The sequence below is a fragment of the Vulpes vulpes genome, chromosome 14 (assembly GCF_048418805.1).
Source record: "Vulpes vulpes isolate BD-2025 chromosome 14, VulVul3, whole genome shotgun sequence".
NCBI classification, from domain to species: Eukaryota; Metazoa; Chordata; class Mammalia; order Carnivora; family Canidae; genus Vulpes; species Vulpes vulpes.
The window spans coordinates 117,465,588-117,479,612 of NC_132793.1; the positions used below are offsets into that span (position 1 = coordinate 117,465,588).

General features: G+C 45.6%; 1 protein-coding gene across 2 annotated transcripts in view; it reads left to right on the forward strand.

Moving 5' to 3' along the window:
- The first annotated feature begins 9,776 nt into the window (after positions 1-9,776).
- The window catches only part of SLC2A9 (solute carrier family 2 member 9), a 226,976-nt gene continuing 222,727 nt past the window's right edge, over positions 9,777-14,025 (forward strand). The window contains exon 1 of one of the 2 annotated variants that reach the window (XM_072737784.1): positions 9,777-10,056. The gene's annotated coding sequence lies outside the window, so the exon portion shown is untranslated. The remainder of the gene's footprint in view (positions 10,057-14,025) is intronic. The other variant, XM_072737785.1, reaches the window with a different exon arrangement.

A 14,025-nucleotide genomic window follows, 5' to 3' on the forward strand; every position in this document is an offset into this window, starting at 1 on the left:
TCCTGAGACTTTAGAGATCCCACGTCAAGGTGTGTGTGTGAAAAAACTCTCTTGCCTGAGCCAGACTAGCTCCAGTGGCCCTAAATTGGGCCTTTTAATTTGGATTCTGCTGCATTTTGTAATTGTGTATCTGATTGGTATACCTTCCACATCCTGGTTGAAAAAAAAAGAAAGAAAGAAAAGGAGGAAGATGACAGCCCTCTTGCCGGTCGGACTAGCGCCCCGCAGGTAGATGGCAATCACGGTGGGGGAGATGCGGGAGCCACTCGATCAGTTCACACCACAAAGCAGGTCTTCCCAACCTGATGGGTGGGCCAGTACTCTCCTTCCCATGTTCAGGCATGCGGAATCGAACTGGAGGCCAGGTGGTTTGCAAGGACTCAGGACACAGAGTGCTGGAGCTGGCTGCCCCCCCAGGCCTCAGGCTGAGCACCCCAGAGGGCAGGTGCCACTGCTGCTGCCCGAGGACAGAACAGACCGTGGGGCCGAAGTGAGCAAAGGGACTTGCCTGGAGGCTTGGCAGAGCAAAGGAGGCCGCCGTTGGACAAATTAAGCTTGAAGCCTGCAGAACCAGAAATAGTAGTATATTCCCAGGACACACCTTCAGCATCAGATGCTGATCAGAAGAACAGCTGTGAGTTCCGGATCTGCCTCCCCCTCTCAAGGGATCCGGGACAAGCTAAGCGTCCACCCTGAGCCTCCAGATATAGAATGGGCATGGCGAGATGCAGGGAAGCCAGATTTAGGGGTGACTTGTATGAATAGTAGGATGATTGAGGTACAAATGCAGGGAACGATTATCAAGGACTTTATCCGGGATGTGTATTCTTGTATAATAAATAAATTAGCTCGAACTAGTACAACCTTCACAGAAGATCCTGTTCTATATCCCCCCCTTCCCCCAAAAGAAACTGAAAGAAATATTGGCTGGAACCATCGTGTGGCCACGTGGAGAGCCACATAAGCAGTCCGCAGGTGAAGACTGACACCATCTTACTGGCAACTGAATTATCATCATCAGCTTGCTTTCTATTTTTTTTAAGATAGATTTATTTATTTATTTATTTATTTATTTATTTATTTATTTATTTATTTATTTATTTATGATAGACATAGAGAGAGAGGCAGACAGAGACACAGGAGGAGGGAGAAGCAGGCTCCACGCCAGGAGCCCAACGTGGGACTCGATCCCAGGACTCCAGGATCGTACCCTGGGCCAAAGGCAGGCACTAAACTGCTGAGCCACCCAGGGATCCCCTCAGCTTGCTTTCTTATGATGTGGTCATGGATTAGACATCCCGGCATACCAAGGATGATAAGTCTGAGATATCTTATTTTTTAAGGGACTAGGAAGTGGGAAAGTTCACCCTTCTGGTCGCTCTGGGAGAACCACAAATGGCCTTGTCTTCCAACTTTTTGTTCACCCTAATGTCCTTTCCATGACATGAAAGCAGGGCAAGCAATGTGCCCCAAATAACTTGTATTTTTGACAATTATGCTTTCTTTGATTTAATCCTTCCTTCCCTGGCTCCCTCCTTCCTCCCTTCTTTCCCTTCTCTTCCTCTCTTCTTCCCACCTTCTTTCCTTTCCATTCTAGCATCCAGTTCATTGGGTGTGGGAAACAACACCAATAATATTTGAAGGTTGCAAAGTACTGTTCATCAAAATGAAGCCAATACTCCAGGTCTGGCCAAATGAAATGGCCGCACACCACAGTCCTTGGGCTGTGAGGAAGGCTGCATTTATCACCGTCTTAGCTACAAGACGCAAACACATTTCTGGGTTTAGGTGTCACAGACATCCTAGAGAAACACCACCCACTCACTTCTTGACACACAGATGTACCAATTCTTTGGCTTCTGCTGATACAACTTGTGAAATCTTCTCTGACTGGTTCTTACCTGTTCCAGTCTTTTCATCTTGCTTTCAATCAGAGCAAGTTTCTCCCAGACAGCTTTCGCTGCTGCCACTCTGCACAAGCAATGTCAACGCCAGCCCTCCAGCAGGCCACGTGCCCACATCTGGCTCTCTTGGCCTCGACACTATTGACAGTTTGGCTAGGATGCCTCTGCGTTGTGCTGAACTCTCCTGTCCACCTTGGGGTGTGTGATGGTGTCCCTGGCCTCTACATGCTGGATGCCAGTAGCACCCCGTGCTTCAGTTGTGATGACCCCAAATATCTCCAGACATTGCTAGTTCGGAAAACAGGGTCCCTTTTTATTTTGAAAGAGCTAGGGATTTCTTGTTAGGAAGAAGAGCTTTACAACTCCGTGATCCTAGCAGCTTAATTCTCTGAAAAAGAGCATGAATAAGATATTTGACTTCTTCATTCATTCATTCAAAATCCACTCAATTACTTATTCACTCATGTATTCAACAAAATATTCATTGATCGTATTATGTACCAGGCAACACATTGAGCTCTAGGGACATACTCAGGTTTGAGGTTAAAACACTGTTTGTCTTGTTTCACTGGGTTTCTAGAGAAGTGAGGGTGAGTATCAACAGTAGTGTTCTGGTAGAGGACACTCAAGGAGGGACATAGGGCCCAGCCAGGTGGGTGGGGTGGGTGGGGTTTAGAGCCTGCCTTCCATGTGAGGAGCCTGGCTCCTTTAATAACCACCTCTCACTCCCCCTGCCCGCTTCCACGTGGAAGCCCTTCTCCCATTTCTGGAGACCTGCAGGTGTCTCTGTTTCTGCCACCCCTGTTGTAGTGCTCAGCTGAAAACAGTAGAGAGCAGGTTGAGATCATGGCTGGGCCAAGGCTAAGCCAGCCTGCTGAGATCACTGGAATCTGGAAGGGTAACTGGCTTCTGGCAGAGAGACCAGGGAAGCAGCGCATTGGCCAACACGACAGGCAGGCCCTCCTTCCCACACCTCTGCTACTTTCCCAGCATGAAGTCCTGTTTCCTGGCTTTCTGACCTCAGAGAAGTTGGCTGAATCAATGGCAAAATGGCCAGAGCTGGCTAAAAAGGATGGTTTTTCTATAACTGGCCTTTGTTGTCAGACCTGCTGAGCACCTCAGGAGGAATGCCATCTCTCTTACTTCCTGCAAGCCACTTCCGTCATTAAGAGCGTGGGGGAAATGGCTTTGCAATTAGTATCGGGTGAGTTGGAAGGGTCAGTTGCTCCCCGTATGGACAACCCAAGGTCCCATACAAATCCCTCCTTGCCAGCAAATAAATGGATGTTATTATACTAGCTCATGGTTGGGATGAGATAGGGCTTGGTTGATGGGGCACAGTGACCTGGCTTCCCACTTTCCCAGCCTGATCAAAGCTTCCCTTGTCTCAATTTCTTCTCTTGGGAAAAAAGTAGTAAATTACAAAGATTTGTTCCAAAGAGGTGCTAAGAGGTAGTATAAATTTAGTTTTCTTATTCTCCCCATGTCCCCAAGTCACTTAGCTGGTATCCCCACTTGTACCCCAAGTAGCGTACCCCAAGGAAGGGTCAACTCAAGGGAATGTGTTTGCTCACATAATGGGGCTTTTAGCTAAGTAGGGTTTCTCAAAGTGTGGTCCAAGACCACCTGCATCAAAACTCCTTCTAAAAACATGGATTTCCACTGTGTGGCAGTGTCTACTGGAATTAGACACATACCTACTCGGTAGCCCAACGATTCCACACCCAAAATGTAGAATGAAAGTCTACATTTCGCAAAAGATATGGATAAGAACATTCGAGCAGTGCTATTCAAGAAAGCCGCAAGCTGAGGTCAGCCTGGGTGCCATCAACAGAAGAATGGAGGGGTTGTCCACATTCAGGGATAAAAGTGAACCAATTACCCTTCCAGGTAACAACCTGGAATTCATCTTGTAAACATGTTGTGAAGCAGGAGAAACTAGATACAAAAGAGTGAATGCAATATGGTTCCCTTTATGTGAAGTTTAAGAACAGACTAAGTGATCCACGTTGACAGAATAATGGCTACTTGGAGCGAGGGTAGGGGTTATTGACTGGGGAGGGGTCTTTGGGATGCTGGAAGTGTTCTTCACCTGGATCTGAATGGTGGTTAGACAGATATATACATATGTGAAAAAGCACGTATACTCAGGTGTGTATGCTGGTATATTACCTGTACCCGTATACCATATGTATTCTAGGGTGCGGATATACTGTATGTGCATACGGGTATCATGTGCATTGAGCTCTATGCTTAAGACTTATAAACTTTACTGTTTGTTTCACACACACTTCCCAGCTTCATTCCAGACCTGCCAAAATGAGAATCTCTCAGTATGGAGCCTGGGAATCTGCATTTTGTATATTCGGTGGTATTGATCACCGTGAAAGCTGATGACCAGCATCGTAGGCTGTGGAGCATGTGAGAGAAGTGGTTTCGTCATTTCCACAAATCACACCGGAACCCCTTTTCCCATCTGGGTTAAAATGTTTTGAAATTCTTGTAAGTCGGTCATTTGGGAATAAGATTGGCATGAGATTTCTCACCTGGAGATCTCATACTAGGATCCCGTGAACAAGATGGTCCCAATCTCCACCCAGGACAGAAGCCACACTCTCATGGAAATTTAGGCAACTCTTTTCCACTTTTCCTTAAAAATGGAAAATTGAAACCAACCATGTGTCCTTCTAAGTCTTAATGGATAATAATACATATTTATGTATTTTAAACTTATAATCAGTCTGTACATGAATCTGGGTTCTTGCCTCTTCCCTCCACATGCTACATAATCCCCATGTTCAGCATTATTAAAAAAAGGAGGCAGGTAGGGCTCTCTTCTTTATGTGGTTTCATTGGATCCTTAAAACAATTCTGTGAGCAAACCTGAGACTCAAAAGGACGAATCAACTTGGCAAAGGTACACAGCAAACAAGTAGTGTCTCTGGGATTTCACCCTGATGTGTCCAACTCCACTAAAAACCGCTGTTGCATTACTGGGAAGAGTCTACAATTCCAGTGTTGTTTTTATTTGTTTTAACTTAGAGCCATGAGAATTTATCTTTGTCATTAAAGGCTATAAGTAGGGCAGCCTGGGTGGCTCAGCGGTTTAGCACCGCCTTTGGCCTAGGACGTGATCCTGGAGACCCGGAATCGAGTCCCATGTCAGGCTCCCTGCACGAAGCCTGCTTCTTCCTCTGCCTGTGTCTCTGCGTCTCTCTCTGTGTGTCTCTCATGAATAAATAAAATCTTTAAAAAAAAATAAAGGCTATAAGTAAACAATCAGATGCCTGCATCTCATCCAGCAAGTGGGTACATATGCTGTATTTCATGATTCCCCTAATATTTACTCTGTTTCCATTTTTGCCATTGCAGATGTCTTGATGAATGGGTTTTAACATCAACTACTTCATTTACCATTTTTGGTTGGGAAGGATGATCACAAACGGAATAACTAGAACACATTTTTAAGATGTAGGAACAATCTTACCAAACTGATCTCCAGAAACATTCTAATAAATTTGCATTCGGCCCAGGACGAAAACAGTGAGGGAACACCTATCTCATTCCACTGTTTGCCAACCATAACTCCCACTTTGCCAATATTGCACTGCAATTTCACTTGCTATAGTGAGGTTGATATACTTATTATTTTTGATATTTTTACTATTTCTGCTTTTCTTTATATTAATCTTTTAGTCTTTGGATTGTCAGTGTGAGCTTTTGATATATCTCAAAAGGTTAATACTGTTTCATATTTATTGTAAATGGTTTATGGATTATTCTTTGTCTTCTAACTTTGTTTAGGTTGCTTTCTGGAAAAATGAGTTACATCTTTATGCAAATATTTTTTATGCAGTCAAATTTATCAGTAAATTTCATCATGATTTTTTTTATTGCTTTTAAGCTAAAACAATCTTAGGAAATTTATTACCAAATCAGAGGAATATTCACCTATATGTTCTTTTGTGTTATATTCCACTTTTTATCTACACATCAACTGATCAGGAGTGCACATATGTGCACACACAAACAGAAGCATACTGCGAGGTTAGGATCTGTCTGGATATTTATTAAATAAGTAAATATAAATATTAAATAAATTGCTAATTTATTGGAAATTCCCTTTTTAAAAACAGTGTTTATGATGTTACCTTTAATTTATATTAAATTATTAGGCATAGCTGGGTCCATTTCTGGTATATTTATTCTCTCATTCCATAATCCATTCTTGTAGCAGAATTGAATTAGCTTTATAGTCTTCTAGTATCTAGTAAAAGGATCTATTTTATTTTTTTCCTTTTTCAAGATATTTTGTCATTACTTTCTTTCTATGTATTCTTCAAGATCAATTTCAAAGTTCCTTTGTCAAGTTAAAAATTACCCCATTGGGATCCCTGGGTGGCGCAGCGGTTTGGCGCCTGCCTTTGGCCCAGGGCAAGATCCTGGAGACCCAGGATCGAATCCCACGTTGGGCTCCCGGTGCATGGAGCCTGCTTCTCCCTCTGCCTATGTCTCTGCCTCTCTCTCTCTCTCTCTGTGACTATCATAAATAAATAAATAAATAAATAAATAAATAAATAAATAAATAAATAAAATTACCCCATTGACCATGTTATTATTATTATTAGAGTTAGTTGTGTGTGCTTGCCAAACATATCCCATTTAGTGATACTTACATAGATGGTAAATCTATGAAGAAAAGCGTAGGAAAGATCCAAACAAAAATTAGGATAGTGCTTGCTTCTGGGGAGGAGGGAAGTGATGTGTTAGGAAAGGTACGTTGAGTCTTAAAGTATTGGTAGCAGTCCATTGCCTCACTCGCGTGGTTGTACATTAGTTATCTATTGGTAATGACAATATTTCCCCCAATTCAGCAGCTTAAAAATATATACATTTGTTGTCCCATGGTTTCTGTAGGTCTGGAGTCTGGGCACAGCTTAGGCATGTTCTCCGCTGGGCTATAATCAAGGTGTGGTCTCATCTGAGGCTCTACTGGAGAAGGAGCTGGTCCCTGGCTCATGTGATTGTTGACAACACTTAAGTTTCCTACTAGCTACCATGCTGAGGGCCTTAGGGTCTTGCTGGCTATGGACTAGAGGCTGCCCCTAGTTTCCAGCCATGTGGCCAACTCAGAAGGGCAGCTCACAATACAGCATATTATGGATGTTACCATCTTCTGTAACACACACACACAATCACATATGCTCCCTCACTTTTGTTATATTCTCTATGTCTAGAGGTAGGTCACAGGTTCTACCCACACTCAAACGGAGGGATCACACAAGCACATGAAAGCCAGATCATAGGGCCTTCTTAAAAGTCTGTCCACCCTAGATGGTTACATGGGTGTTCATTTAATTATTTATTAAACTGTGTGTGTGTGTGTGTGTGTGCACGTGTGTATAATATTTCTAAACCTGTGATACGTTTCACAATTTAAGACATTAAAAACTGTAAAGTATGTTTTTTGATCAATTAGTTTGGATCTTACTGTGCCCAGGAACAGCCAAGCAAAAAGAATCTCATGGCATAGGTGACTGAATCTGAAATGAAGTGGGGAAGTGACTCAAGTGCTCAGGAGAGCTAACTTTTTCCTTTTGAGATACTTTGAAGTTGCTACGAACTCAGAAGGCACTCTGTATTGTACTTGGGACTTTTTGAATTGTTTCAAAATTATTTCGATGCCTAGTTTTATTTGAAAAAAAAAAAAGGAAATTGCTTTAACTTAAACTAACTTAAACAAACTAATTGACAAGTTTTACAATATTTACCATGTGCACAGACCATGTCTCCAAAGGTTAAATCTTCTCTAATATCCCTTAATAAAGTTTGGTGGTTGTATTCATTAACCTCCCTCACCTCTTTTGCTAAGTTTATTCCAAGTGTTTCTGTTTTTGTTGCTGTTATGAATGGGATCTTTGTTTTTAAGTATGATTTCTGCTTCCTGTTGCTTTTCACCAGGAAAATGACTGAATTTTGGATATGTACCAAAATTTTTGTTAAATGACTGTTTTATAACAAAAGTCTCTATTAAATAACTAATGGCTCTGCTCCCATATTAATTTTAATTTCTTTTTTCTTGGGTTCTCTAGGTACATCGTGGTGACATCTGGGAACTCTGGCTTTTTTTTTTTTTTTTTTGCCTCCTCTTTACCAGTGGCTATAATCCTGATTTATGTCTCCTGGAAGCAAAGTTCTTAAAATATGTTAACCTTCAGAGTCAGATAAATCCAAGACTGTTAACAGCTTTCTTGGGCAAGTCACTTAACCTCTCTGTGCCTCAGTTTCCTCTTTTGTAGCCTGGGACCATCACGGACTTTTCTGAATTGTGTAATTGTGAGGATAAGAAAAATACCTACTTTTAGTGTAGTATTTGCCTCAAAATACAGCACATGTTAGATAAAATGTAATTGTTACTACATTTTAAGAGGAGCTTACATGAAAATGGCAAGAGACACCCGGGTTGTTAATACCGAGCCGAGTGGTGGGAGCAGGCGTAAATTGATGGATGATGTATGTTGCATTTCCTTCCTCCAAGGAGCCATGCTAGGTGCTTTCCAAGCATCTTCTTCATCAAGCAACAGCCTTAGGGAGGTGTAATGGCTATTCTAGCATCGCATAACTCACTTGGAGGGAAGTGGGACTCAAGCCCAGCCCGCCTTGCTGCAAAGCCTGTGCTCATCGCTGCCGGTCTATTCTGCGGGGAGCATCAGACATTCATTCTGCCCAGGGGCTCTCCACTTTGGTCAAACGTTAGGAGCATCTGGGGATCTCTAGCAATGTATCCATGTCTGAGCCCCACCACAGACTAAATGGATCTGGCTCTTTGAGGGTGACTCCAACATTGCTATCCTCTCAAGGCTCCCTAGGAGATTGTAATGGCCAGGGTTGAGGACCACTAATGGCTCCAGTGTGGCCTCTATAACATTGACATTTCAGGCAGTAATCATGGAAGTCTGGAAGTCTGGCCCCACATTTCCAGATGAGTTCAAGTTCATCCTCCCTGTCTTTGCCATAAACGAATCCATCCTTGTTGCCTGTGAGGATTGATTCTATGCACCAACATAGCTGGGCCACAGTGCCCAGATATGTGGTCAAACACTGTCCTAGATGTTTCCATGAAGGTGTTTTCTGGATGAGATTAACATTTAAATCAGTAGACCTCAAGTAAAGCAAATTGCCCTCCATAATGTGGGTGGGCCTCATCTAATTAGTTGGAGGCTTTCAGAGGAAAAAGACTGACCTTCTTTGAGCAAGAAGGAACTCTGCAACAGACAGTCTTTGGGCTTGGCCTGCAACTCTCCTCTGAGTCTGCAGCCTGCTGGTCTGCCCTACAGATTTTGGACTTGTGCTTCCACAAATCATAAGAGCTGATTCCGTGATACACATCCTATTGGTTCTGTTTTTCTGGAGAACTCTGACTAATCACTACCATAAAGGAAATTGACCTCTTATTCCACACAAACATAAATAAAGCACCCTACTTTCATTTTCCTCTGAAAAACTATAACTAGAGAATCTATGACACAGAGCCATAGATTTTCAGTCTAGTGGAGAATAATACAGATCACTCGGTCCAACTGAAACAGAGGCATGAAGGTAGAAATAACCCTGGGATTATTCTGGCCCTCAGGAGACAGTCGGTAGTGTCTGGAGACATTTTTGTTGTTGTCACGAGGTGGGTGGGGGATGAGGGACAGGGGTGTGGGTGCAAGGGTGCTCAGGCACCAAGTGGGCAGAAGGGCCGGCGATGCTACTAAACATCCTGAAATGCACAGAATTATTGTTTAAACATAACTACCCAAGTTGCGAAACCCTAGTTAGGATGGAGAAAGAGTTAGTCATTAAGGAAATTAGCTTCTCACCCTGTGAGAGGAAGGAGGATTGCAGTCAGATCAGGAAGGAGTCCTAACGAGGCAACGGGAGTCTGACGGGCGGACTGGACAAGTAGGCAGGACAAATATTACTGGAAGGGCCAAGCGACTTCAGGCAAACTCTTGAGAAACCAGCCCTACCGTGGAGGTAGGCCTGGGAGTCCAGCCAGCGGGAACCTCACGGGCATGATGCGGCTCAAATCAGGCTCCTAAGCGGCTGTGAGCTCAGACGTCCCCAAGGCGCCAGGTCTGAGCACTCGACCAGAGGACCAGAGGCGGTGAGTAGCTGTCTTGTGTTTTGTGGCTGCAGCTTGTATGGTTGTTTTAAATATCGGGGAGCCCTGTGAGCAGAGCTGGGCGGCCGGACCTCTCTCTCTCCAGGGTGCTGACGACGGAGGCTTCGCATCCTCCTTCTCGGGAACTGGGCTACCCGGGGTGGCCACCGCCTGTGATGTTCTGAACACAAGGCTGCGCCTAGACAGCCAGCGCTCAGTAAGCGTGTATTAAAGCAATCACGAAGAAGTGGAAAAGGTGAATTCGCGATAAGCAAGTGGCACTTCAGTCCCTTCATCTGTAAGGTGGGGAGGTGGTCGTGTAAAGCCAAGCGGGATGATCGAGTGACGGGAGTGAGAGAGTTCACGTCCTGGAGGATGTTTCCAGGATGGTGTGAGAAACAAAGAAAACCAGAAAAAGCACAGCTGCATTGAGATGAATGGCAACCAGCACACACGTGACCAACGCAACAGAAGCAGGTTGGACATGCGTGTTGGAGGGCACGTGAATATCCAGGGAAGCCTTTGAATTTACCGTGAGCTCCATGTGAGACAAGTGCCCTGCGCCGCTTTTAATGAAACTCGAGATTCCACTGGAGCAGAAGAGGAGCTGGAGGGAGAGGCGGAGCTGGCCTGCTCCGTCAGGCCACCACATCTGAGGGCACAGCTGGAGGAGTTACAGGGACTGCTTGGCAGAGGGACCCAGGGCCCTATTCACTCATTTATTCATAGGTGCATCTGGCAAACAGGACTGCTGCATTCCCCATAGCTGCTGTAACGAATTACCCCAAATTCAGCAGCTTGAGCAACATACATTTGTTATCTTAAGGTTCTGGAGGTCAGGAGTCCGAGATGGGTGTCTTCAAGCTAAAATCAAGGTGTGAGCAGGGCCACGGTCCATTCTGGGGGCTCTCAAGGAGCGTGCATGCCCTTGGCCTCATAGCTTCGTGAGGATGCTCCTATTCCTCAGCTCAGGGCTCCTTCCCCATCCTCTGAGCCAGGCGGGGGTGGGCAGGCTCCTTCCCACATCACAGCTCTCTGTCTCTCCTCTGCTTCCCCCTTCCATTTTTAAGGACCTTTGTGATTACATTAGGCTCGCCTGGATAATCCAAGATAATCTTCCTATACTAGGGCCAGTTTATGAGCAACTCTAATTCTATCTGCGACCTTAATTCCCTTGTGTCACATAACCAAACCTAGCCACAGGTTCAGGGGATTCACGCGTGGAGTCATGGGTGGGGAGAGAGAATCGTCATGCAGTGTTCTTTTCCTAAAGATTTTATTTTTTTATTCATGAGAGACAGAGAGAGAGGCAGAGACACAGGCAGAGGGAGAAGCAGGCTCCATGCAGGGGAGCACGATGTGGGACTCGATCCCAGGATCCCGGGTTCACACCCTGAGTTGAAGGCAGATGCTCAACCACTGAGCCACCCAGGCGCCCCTCGTCACGCAGTATTGCAGAAGCAGTCTCGCACAGATCAAATCTGTGTCCTTTGAGGGTCAGCGGTATATCTCCGATGCACAAGGAACTTCTGGAAATTACCCAGAAAGACAGGAATGACGATGGATGAATGGGGAAGAATATTGATGAGCAAATCACGGCCACGGAAACAGGAAGCCAAACTGATGCTTTGAAGAGTTTCCACTGAAGCGAATTCCCAGAGGCTTGAAGATGAAACCAGTGCACCCATTAGACTGGTTCCAGTGGGAGACTGGGTGACTCACTGCTGAGTGCAGGCCCCCGTGTGTGAGGCACAGGAAAGGCTACTGTTAGGGACAATGAGGTCTGAGCAGGTGATGCTCAGTGTTGGGGGGGATGCGGGCGTGGGTACCAAACTCGCTGGAGATGAGGATGTGGCTGGAGCAAACTTTCTGAAATTAAATAAAGTCGTTATTATCTAGAGCCCAATAATTGGAGCCAAGCAACCCCCGCCCCCACCCCCCGAGCCCACAAGGGGACATCTATGAGCACATTCACTGCTGTGCTGGCCCAGAGCTGCAGGCTGGGGAGGTCTCCGTCCCGGGGTAATGATTTCCTAAGTCCAGTGAAGAAGCTGGTACCATTTCTCCCATTTTACAGATGAACAAACTGAAGCTCAGGGAAGTTAGAGTCACTTGACCAAGGTCATACTGCTCATAAATGACAAGGTGGAGACTCACATCCCTGTTCCCAAGTCAGTGTATATGTCCACGAGACCATCCTCTCATGACAGAAGAGGTGGGATTGTCGAAAAGCCCTCCTTCTTGTCACTCTCAGCCCTCCTTCTCATCTTGTATTCCTTCCTTTGTTCCAGATAAAAGCAAGAGAAAAGGCAACAATGACAGGAAAAAGAGATCCGGAAGGAGTGAGGGTGGAGGAGTCAGTCAGTTTGCCCTCCTAGAGCTCTGACTTACCCTCACCACCCCCCATGAAATTTTGCATAATAAAAATTCCTAAAAGAAAACTAACAACGAACACATATTAAAAGCCCAGTTTACGTCTCTGTTGGTTGATCCTCACAGCAACCCCGTGAAAGCTTTACAGGAGACAAGAACAGAGACCAGAGAGGTTAGGTAACTCGCCGGGGTCACACAGCTGGAGCAGGAAGCCCGGCCGTCGGAGGCTGTGCTCCACTCCTGCAGGAAGCTGGGTTAGTCTGGGAGCTGCGCCGTGAGGCAGGCCCACCAGCCTGGTCTGGTGCCCGCTCTGCTCCGGGCCAACTTCATTTTGGATGGGTCACTGACCCACCCCCAAGCCTTGGTTTTCGTGGCATCGGGTATGGGTGAAGACGGTGTTCTCTCTGTTATGAGGTGTAACATCTGCAAGGTAATCAACAAATGATTGTCAGTCATGTGTCATTGTTGTGGAATTAATTGCACACGTGTTCCCTCAAGGGAACAGAGCCAAAGGCCCCCAAAGTGTGGGAGGCTGTGTTCTGTGTGCGGGCCCTTTGGGGTGGCCAGAGGATCCCCAAGGAGTGGATGTTGGAGGGAGGGTGGTGATTGCATTTAGGAAGCAAGTGAAGGAGCGGGGGTTGAGGCGCCAGACCCTGGCAAAGAGACCAGGTGGGTTTAGCTGACTTATGCGGGCCTGGAAAATCCAGCCAGGGTTGGCTCTGGATGCTTGAATTAGGGAGAGAAAGACATGGGAGAGAGCCAGCCCCAAGCTTTGGCACCTGACAGATCTGACTTAGAGTCTCTCCTCATCTCAGCCCTCGTGTGACCTTGACACCTTCCTTAGACTTTCCTTGCTCAGACAGGGGCTCTTGATGGTACCCTTACAAGGCACCTGGAAACTCTGGGAGATGAGCTCAGGCCTGCAGGGTGCCTGGCATGGGCAGTGGCTCAGAAAGCCCCACCTGCCCTGCCAGCTGAGGGCCCAGAACACAGGGGTCTGAGCTCAGCTGGCCTTGGACGGAGTCTGTCCTCGTGACCACAGACAGTGGGCCCCATTCACCTGCTTGGGTTTACTGATTTCTTCTTTATAAAACCAGGAAGAAAAACTGGTGATGTTCCTTGGCAAATCCCCCCAGGGCTTTTGGTCTATGCAGTTAATTCTTATAATAAAGACATAGTCTCTCTCTCTCTCTCTTTTTTTTTTTTTTAACTTGACTCTTAGAAGATCAAGATGGGTTTTTTAATGAAATGTTAAAAGTCAGAATTGGGAGAAAATAGCACCAGACAAAAGAGGGGAAGACTCTAAGATTTTATCTGTTTCCCTGTGTTCCCATCTTGCTCCAGCAGAGGAATAGAACGTGTTTTTCAGCGGACGCATGCGTACAACAGACAGCAAGGACCAACATCGTGACTGACCTTATAAATGGAGCACTGGTTCTCTGGAGCCCTTGCAGCCTTTCCCCAAGAAGTAGCCAGGCTTCCATTTTCATACACGAGCATTTAAATAGTGGAAACAGGGAAAGGAAAAGGAGTCATCATAAAGCATCATGGGAGGAAAGCATTGGGATGGAAGAGCTTGTCAGATGTTCACTAGATGGG